This window comes from Lates calcarifer, unplaced genomic scaffold (assembly GCF_001640805.2).
Source record: "Lates calcarifer isolate ASB-BC8 unplaced genomic scaffold, TLL_Latcal_v3 _unitig_214_quiver_1824, whole genome shotgun sequence".
NCBI lineage: Eukaryota > Metazoa > Chordata > Actinopteri > Centropomidae > Lates > Lates calcarifer.
This window is the reverse complement of record NW_026116016.1, coordinates 1-9,716: the sequence shown is the minus strand read 5'-3', so window position 1 is coordinate 9,716 and position 9,716 is coordinate 1. Positions and strand designations below refer to the sequence as shown.

At 40.9% G+C, this 9,716-nt stretch overlaps 1 pseudogene; it reads left to right on the top strand.

The window, feature by feature from the left end:
* Positions 1-44: 44 nt before the first annotated feature.
* LOC108892275 (aquaporin-9-like) lies at positions 45-3,826 on the top strand (annotated as a pseudogene).
* The last annotated feature ends 5,890 nt before the right edge of the window (positions 3,827-9,716 follow it).

Sequence of the window (9,716 nt, the reverse complement as noted above, 5' to 3'; positions counted from 1 at the left end):
AAATCCAGCTGTTTGATGTTTCTGTAAATCTGAGAGTTTGTCACTGACCACACACATAAATAAAGAAAATCAGATTTTAGGGAGACAGAGCACACCTGCCAATCACCTGGCCTCTGCTGTGGACTTGTTGATGAATGCTGACTAGAAGAAGAGTGTGATGGTCGTACAAACGGATCAATGGTCTGTGCTGAATGGCTGCGGTCGGGTAGAGGTGGAGATTTGACACAGCCGCTCTGATCAGCTCCCAGAGGTTGACACTGCTTGACAGCTGGCACTTTTAACAGCATTTTGCACAGTGATACATGGAAATACAACACAAGAGAAGCATGAGGCAACACTGTGCTCTCAAACATGGAATACTCAAGGAATTCCTGGCAGAATTCCTGGGGACGTTTGTGTTGGTTGTAAGTAACACTTTGTTTGATAAAACTTCTTTTTTAATATTTTGGACTGTGCAGAATATTTCAGTGTGTTGCAGTTTATATAATGCAATGCTTTTACTTCATGATCAAATTTAAAGTTGAGCTTCTCTTTCTTAAGTTTGAGATGTTGTTTATGTGCTAAAACTTTACTTACTTGCTTACGTACTTAATTTCAATTTATTGTTGAGGTCCAGACCTCTCAAGCTGATCTGCCAGAATTGGTAGTGACTTTCCCTTTAAAAAAGAGTTTTAAGTCACTGGAACAGATGTGAGTGAAAATCTGTTGTTCTCTTACCTCCCTGTTGGTCAGTTGTTTGGCTGTGGCTCAGTCGCTCAGACCGTCCTCAGTCGAAACACTCTGGGTGAGCCTCTCACCGTCCACATCGGCTTCTCTGTGGGACTCATGATGGCAGCATACGTGGCTGGTGGAGTGTCAGGTAAATATGACTCCATGTAGCTGAAAGCACTTCTGATAAGTAGAACTTATCTCACATGAGCCACAACACCATGCTCGCAGTGTTCAATATGGTGGTTGGATTTAATGCATATACAAGACAATTTAATGAATACTTGTTGATGGATGTTGCTGAGATCAGTTTCCCACTCTGCTGCTGATATTGGCGTCCTGTCAAATCAACTGAAAAATATCATCGGTTTTAATAATATAGTTGCCAACAGTTTGTTGTTTGCACATTCAGCTTCTTTGCTGACATATAATCTCCTGTGCAGCACTACAGGCTCTATGATACATTAAAATAATTCATAGTTAACACAAACAGCCCGTGTCAGAACATATAAAACAGTCTAACACAGGTTGCTAGCATGTGTTGTAATTCAAACATTGTTACTCATGTGGTTTTCAGCTTGTAATAATATAACTTTTATGGCTTCCTGTCCCAGCCATGTGCCACCTCCACAGCTTCACTGTCATCAGGAACGTGCCAGCTCTCCGTCCAGATTCAATGAATGTGCAGTGACCATTGATTTGTTAGTGCTAGTGCACAGCCTCTCCAGGGTCATACATAACCCTGGGCACTAAATGTCCTGCTAACTCCATTGATCATAGGCTACGTTCATCTGTCTATGACAGAGACCAGGCTCAGTATGAACCAGGCTGCTTGGCTCCTCTGAGCAGCAGCTACCTCCACTTCTACATCAAAAGGACTAAATGCATTTCACATAGACAGATGACAGATTTCTAATATGTTTTTAAAATGAAAAACTTACAGGATGTGAGCACATTTGGATTTTTTAAAAAAAAGAACAGAATCAAGCTCACATTTGTTTTTGACTTATAGGATGAATTTCCAATATGTGACCATTATTCTCCCCCTTTGGTCTTGAACGTACAAAACAAAACCCAGCACCGCCCCTGGAGGGCTGCTCCCCTTCTGTTGCCTCTTGTAAATGTGACAGCCTCCCTAATGATGGAGAGGATATCATGCCAGCCACCCCCACCCACTGCACCCCCTCTTTCATTCTGTGCTTTTGTTCTCCGTCCCAGGGGGCCATGTGAACCCTGCTGTGTCCCTGGCCATGGTGATTCTGGGAAAACTGAAGATTTGGAAGTTCCCCTTTTACGTCATCGCTCAGTTTCTTGGTGCTTTTGCCGGAGCTGCCGCAGTCTTTGGATTATACTATGGTGAATACACCTGAGCCTTACTCTCTTATACATGCTCGTTAAACCATAACTGTTGGTAATGATCTCCAGAGGTTTAGTTCTCCCAACTGGCATTAAACTGAATATTTCATTATTGTCCAACAGTAAAAATATTTCAGCTACACACGCATCAATATGAGATACTCATGGATGAAAAGAACAATTGTGCACAGTTACAACTATCTATTTGTCTTCCTCACAGATGCCTTCATGGACTTCACCAGCGGGATTCTGTCGGTGACAGGAATCAATGCAACAGGTCACATTTTTGCTTCCTACCCTGGCAGACACCTGTCAGTACTCGGCGGCTTCATCGATCAGGTGAGCTCTGGTCGCTGCGACACAATGACCTCCACCTCCGTTGTGAACTATATGGCTCTCCCACTCAGACTCTTAATACTGCAAAGTCTGGCTAATGCGGCTAATGCACAATTGATTGCCCCATTTAATCTAAGAACACCCCCACTTTTGCTTAGTTTTGGGTCTAATGACCCATTTCCTGGCATTCACCGAGAGGTCAAATCTATACTTAACACCATTTTCAGTCTGTTTAGACCGTGCAGTGATCCAAAAATAACACGTCTACCAGCTTAAAGCTGCTGAAAACCACATCAGGTTAACCACTGAGTTAAGTCAGTCAGATTCTGCTTATGTTAACACATCCTTTGTTAGTTCTGTGGTGCTCAGAGGTGAAGTATAAGTTGTAGTACCTAAATTCTTTTTGTTTAAACAACTGACAGCACTTAAAACCTAGATTGTGATTTTAATAAAACCTGACAACTGCACCAACTACACATTTTATTATTAAAAAAACAGTTATTATAAAAGACACAATATGTGCACATTAAATAAAACAAAAAAACAAGTGTTATTTATGATGTTTGTAATGCTTTTAAAAGTGTTGTGTTGATTCTATAAACTGCAGCATATCGACTACATGACGACTACATCTGCTCCTTCAGGTGGTGGGGACAGGCATGCTGGTTTTGTGTATCCTTGCCATCATTGATGGTGGAAACATTGGAGCTCCTAAAGGTGTGGAGCCACTGGCTATCGGCCTGATCATCATGGCCATCGGTGTGTCCATGGGCCTGAACTGTGGCTACCCCCTGAACCCCGCCCGAGACCTTGGACCCCGACTGTTCACGGCTGTAGCAGGATGGGGGATGGAGGTTTTTAGGTAACTGTACAACAGAGGATGACAGATTAGAGCTTTGTTTTTAACATATAGTGCCTGATGTTGAAGTTTATTGTGTGATTTCTCGCATATACCTGGGTTGAACATGTGTGGGTCCTTTATTTATTAGAACATTGTCAGACATGTAAACAGATTAGGGCCTGCGCTGTGGACATGAACCATAGTGTTATATAACATCACATGCACTCAACAGATGCAGTCGATGATTGTGAATGATCCACTGATGGCACCAGTGACCTGCAGCAACCTCTTTGCCAGTGGTTTGAGTGACTGCCAGAGATGTCTTTAACTCTTCTTTTGTTTTTTCTTCATCATCATACTTGTGTGTCCGCAGCACTGCAGACTACTGGTGGTGGATCCCTGTGGCAGGGCCCATGGTGGGGGGAGTCGTAGCGGCTGTCATCTACTACCTGCTCATCGAGCTGCACCACCACCGCGACGAGCCGGAGAAGCCCACGGGGGGGAGGGGAGGAGGATGAGGAGGAAGACGAGGAGGATGATGACAGCAGTCTGAAGGACAAATATGAGATGATCACCATGAGCTAAAAAAAAAAAAAAAAAAAAGACATTAACCTCCAGGACTGACTGGTCAGGTTCAGCTGTTTTACTGTCAATCAGATGACAAACACCCAGCACAACTTCCATCTGTAAAGACAGGCTTCCTCTGTCAGTGCGCTCTCTGTGGTTAACCCATTAAATAGCAGGACACACGCTGTAGTTACACTTCTGACTGACTTTATGCTCTGCAGAGAGGTTTAAGGGGTGCCAGCTCAGCGATGGCACCCCTAAAACCTCCATGGGTCAGAAAGCAAAGCAATGTAAGTTAGGAAACTTTTTAGGTTGAAAAACTGCAGCTAGTTGCACAAATTAAGTGGCGTGGATACTGTTTTCCAAACCAATACTGGACTGTCTCCTCTGCAATTTCACTTTTTATGTTTTATGTTTCATAAACACGTGAAAATCTCAGTCCTGCTTCACATTATTATGACTTTTCATATGTGTGTGTTGTAAATATTGTATTGTAAATATCTCCCTTTGTTGGAATATACTCACTTGGAAACAACTGGAATAATAGTTTAACATGCATGCCAGTTTCCTTTTAGGTTTGCTCCCAGTTTCCTCAGTGGCTGTGGTGTATTATCTGTATATTCACTTAAAACTTTTTTTGTTCTTTGTAATTATTTTCTTCTTTTGCAAACCACAAATCCTCCTTACTGCTCATTATTATTATTTGTATTCTACTCAGTGTTGTTTTGTCTACATTAAAGTTTCTACAAATATCAATTTCTTAAGAGATATTTCACTTCAGGGACTGATCCCACTCCCATCAGAGAGACTCCATCATCTGTTTTATTTATCGCTGAAAAGTGCAGTTAAGCCGAATGAGTTTGTTGATGTAATTTTCCTCTCAGCATTTACACCCATTACCCTTGTATATCCTCATACATCCCTTAAATTGCTGCACAGGCTGTAATAGTCTATGTGATAAAGTGAAAGGGGACAGTAACAGCAACATGAATCTTTTCAGTAAACCTCACCAGCAGACAAGTACATCCATTGGTTTCAGACCGAGCACCTTCGACAATAATTGGGCCGACGTAAGAGATGAATTGTTTGTGTTTAGATGATAGGACTGCAGAGGGTGATTATGCCTCACAGTGTCAGCTCAGAGTGCTGTGCTGAAAAATGTCTCCTACATGAGCTGATCGCTCCAGTTAATGTCCTTGTGCGCATCAAAGTCGATCTGAGTCACAGTTGGGCATCTGATTTTAACTCTACCAGGAACCTTAGGTGGTGACTCTGCTGTTGGAGAGATGAAGATGAAGTTATACATGGAAAATTAAATTCTGAGTGTGAGAGAGCCTTCAAGTCATCCTGTGTGTGTGTATTTGGTCAGCGGTTGGAAGACATATCTGGGACCTTTACTTAAAAGTAAATTGAATCTGTTACAAGTAAGAGTCTTGAATTCAAACTTTCATTCAGAGATCCCCTCCAGACTCCACAAAAATGTTCAGTTACCTGGTTATAAAAAATCCTAAAAGCACATCTATACCTTCTCTTTCATTAAAAAAAAATATATTTATACACAATTGATATATAATAAACTGCATATATACCTAATTCATAACATACTGTTAGGCAGCTTAGTCCACAACAAACTTAGAGGCTGATCATTTGTTCTGTGTATAAAAAATGAATCTACAAGGTAGACAGCTGCCAGATATATTGAGTGGAGTACATTATTTCCTTCTGACATGTAGTGGAGAAGACAAAAAGCAGTGTGTAAATTGTGTGTACACAAGTGCAAATATTCAAGTGCCTCATAATTGTACTTGAGTAAATATACTTTGTAACTTTCCACTACTGGCTTTGTCTCAGTATTTGTCTCTGGGGTGAACAGGCGAACTTAAAAAAAAAAAAAAGGTCTGCGATGCCTTCAGTGACAGATGAAACTCTAGGAGAAGAAGTGGATAGAAAACACAAATCCCTACTCCAACTTTCAGGATGAGATGGAGTGAGGCCTGGCATGTAAAGGAAACAGAACCAGAGTATCAGCACAAGAAGCCCAAATATTCAACGCTGAATGGCGAGGAGGTGTCTGATGAGTGACCCGGAGAGCTGCAGGGTGACTTTATCTGACACCAGCCTGAGGGCCCAAGCACAGATCACATTATTGTTCATGTCAGTTTGTGCATACATAGAACAGAGAGGAAAATCAGTTTGTATAGACTGACTGGCAGCTCGATAACGATACATGTGCAGGTGCATGTGATTCTCTCTCATCGTCTCTCACCTGCGCTTTGAACAACATAGGATATTAAACTGTGCTGATTCAGTCTGGCTTTGAGGAAACTCTGACAGGCCACTCAGCTAACACAAGGAGCAGTCTTCTTAGAACTGGGTGTTAAAAACACATCTCTCCTTCTCTCTGTAAAATCACATGGACACTGCAAACAAGTTCAATATGAGCAATGCTGTTTCTCCAAAGAATCTGTTACCTTCAGCTAAGCTCTCACACATTCTTTTTTATCTAATTTTTTGGAAGTGTGTGTCTTTGTTGTTTTAAATTAAAGGAAAAGACACAGATGAGATTCTTCTAACTCGCAGCATCTCAAGTGGCCATTATCTGGATACTGGACAATGGCAGTGGCAGTTATTTCTTTGCCTCTAGTGTATTTCCATTCTTTGCTTCGGAGCCCTCAGGGTCAGCTGCTCGCTGGAGAGAGTGCTGGCTGCCACTTAGTTTAGTCTGGGTGACACTCAGGAGGCCTGGTGCCACTTTTTTTACAAGCATGCTTTGTCACTGCGGGGGAGAGACAAAAGGTACTGCTCGCTTATCAGCCGTGACGTCAGCTCCTTGCACAGAGCTGCGACTCTAAATGTGGAATATTGACCAGAGTCCTCTCCGCCGGGGACATTGTTTCAGGCACAGAGTGGCATCGGTTTGAAGAGAGCTGTGGGAAAATGAACTACAGCAAGACTAATAACAACAACACAAACTTACTGCAATACAACTGCCTGCCTGCGTTATCCAGAAAATATTGAACCTAAACTCGAGTTGTGGGTGACTGTGCTCGTTCATGTCACAACCAGCAACTGAAGCTGAGGATCAGAATTGAAAATCAATAGCAGGCCTCATTCCATTGCATGTGCAAATGTGTGCTTCCAGGATCTCACGTACACTTTCCTGTGGTTGTTACATCATCAGACACACTCATGAGGAAAAAGTCATCGATAAATATAGGCGATGATTAATAAAGTGCACAACAAACACATGGATTATCCTGTGTGTGTTGCTGTTTGCTTGTGCAGCAGCTGTTATTTCCCTCTACCATCTTTACTCAAATAAATATTGGTGTTACTAAGCCCACTCAACATTTAGAGATAAGTTCTCGGGTTAAAGTTGTCAGCTACTGCTAAGATAGTCTTTGATGGAAACAGATGATGAGAAGTGGGTCTGTGGTGCTGATGTTGGTGACTCACTGGCTGCTCTAAAACCTCTGGTCCCAACACTTCACCCACAGCAGCTGCTCCCTCTGCCGTGGGTGCCTCTCAACTGCATTTAGCAGAAGGTTAACTCCACTGCAGTAAATGGATCAGTTCAGGACACGGCTGCCAGAGCACAGCACTACAGCAGAGACACATCGACAGGCAAACATTAGAGTTTTCTCAGTCTTTCATCCAACAGCCATCAGTCCATCTGTGTACAACATCATTCATCCTAAGATCCTTTATTAACCTCACGCTTCTATATCATGCAGCATTTAAAGGATGATAGAACATTAAAAAACAGGCTGCTGTATCTCTGGCCCACCCCAGTATTAGCAACATATGATGCCCTTTTTAGTAATTTTACAAAAAATAAATCTTCAACCCTTTACATATTTACAATAATGCAATCAAAACAAGTTGTAGGTACTTTTGTAAAATCCATTTTGACCTTTTTAGAAGTTACTGAAATTATATTAATTTGCATGTCAATAAAGCTGGGGGATCACATACTATCCACACACTCTGATCGCTGCAATATGGATTTATTAAGTCAAGCTTTCTGACAGCTTGCCTCAATATATGAATATTGCAATGACTGCAGCGTGCAGATGTGTTTTCTAAAAAGACAAAGAGTCTCGGCTCCAGCACCTTCAACAGACTTTTATTTGATCGGCAGTGATCTTTGTTTATTAGAGAAACAGATTGCAAAACCAGTGGACAAAATTGTTGCAGCAGAGGCAGAGATATTCTTTTAGTCCCAAGCAGTTCCAAAAACACTGAAATCCAACACTTTCCCTTATAAAACTCAAGCTTTTTTCAGACCCTTCCTGTCTGTTAAGTGCCCACATCTTTTATATTCCACTTCAGTTTGTGACACAAGCTGGTTGTAAATTTTAACTCTCAAGCTGAGTTGTTCTTCATGTGTTAAATCAGTGGAACAACCGGATTTTATTCTCTCTATGTGATCTCAGTACACGACCAAAACTGCACCAAACCAACAATAAAAACCAAAGAGCTCACACCTTACAGACAGTAAACAGGGGTCTATTTTATTTTGAACGAGTCTTTTAATTAATGCATTTCAAGTACTCCAAAAATTACATCTCTTTGCACAATACAATTTGAAATTTTTTTTTTTTAGTAAAAATGTTCAAAGTGAACAAAAATTTCCGATACTGTATAAAACACAGTGAACATTAAAATCAGACAGTAGTATTACTTTTTAATCTTGTGTTCTTTCGGCCTACATCACCTACAACATTTCAACTCAATTTGGACATTTTCAGTGCACGTTTATCTAAAAACTTTACCAAGACTACGAAATTAAAAAGAAAGTAAATTTTACAGGCATTATTCTTCTGCTCTTCTACCCAAACCATGCCACAGGATAACGAAGACAAAAATGAGAATGTAACATTAACTCCATCACACTGAACTTGTTTTTACCATTGATGATGGTGGAGAAAAGTATCATAAGCAAACTCCAGTTCAACTAGCACATATAAGAACATAAATAACTTAGAGGAGAGGAAAGTTTGTCACATATGAACATCTTTGAACAACTTACTCTGGAATTAGAATACAAAAAATGAAACAGATGTATCAAAATGTAATTTTCATTTTCAAATGAAATGCAAATTTTCGAAGTACTGTACAAGTTTACATGTAAATTCTTCAGGCCCAACAGGTGTGATCAGGGGCCTAGACGATGAAATTTAAAAAGAGCTCCATTTTGTACAGACACGAGAAGTTGTAGCAACTGCTGACCTGCCCAATTCATCTGCCATGTGAAGTAAATTGTTGACCGTGAGACACATTTTTTTTTAATGTCCCCTCCAGAGCACAGGTGTGATTATTACGACCATCAGGACAGTGTTGTTAGATATTAGTTGAGACTAGTATTGCATGCATTTAAAAACAATGCCACGATAAAAGAAAGTCAGAGCAGAAAAAAAACATCCTTTGCTGAATATATAATGCAAAATCCTGCACTTTATTTGTCTGTGCAAATCGTTCCCCCCTGCTGAACTCTTTTGGTGGGTAAAATGTTTGCATCATAAATAAATCATGGATTTTGCATAATACATCATGACCAGATTTATCAAATCCTCTCGTTTAGTGATGTCATTTTTCAAAACGTCCCTCATGCTTTGCTGCAGTGTGAGGGGAAAAAAAAAACACCTGAGGTGAAACAATCCCCACAAAAACAATCTCATGTCCTTCATTTCTTCCATCTAAAGTGGCTCCAGAAACCTCTACAGGTGCTTCCTGTGTTTTATTAAACCTGTGCACAAAGATCAGCTTTATAAAGGTTTATGGCACGCTGATGTAAACTCACACTGAGGCCTGCACTCATGAGCTCTTAAGGGATTCAGTCCATGATGTGATCTGACCAGAGGAGAAATTGCAGAAAACAAAACGAACAGCCGCTTGTCTCCTGTGA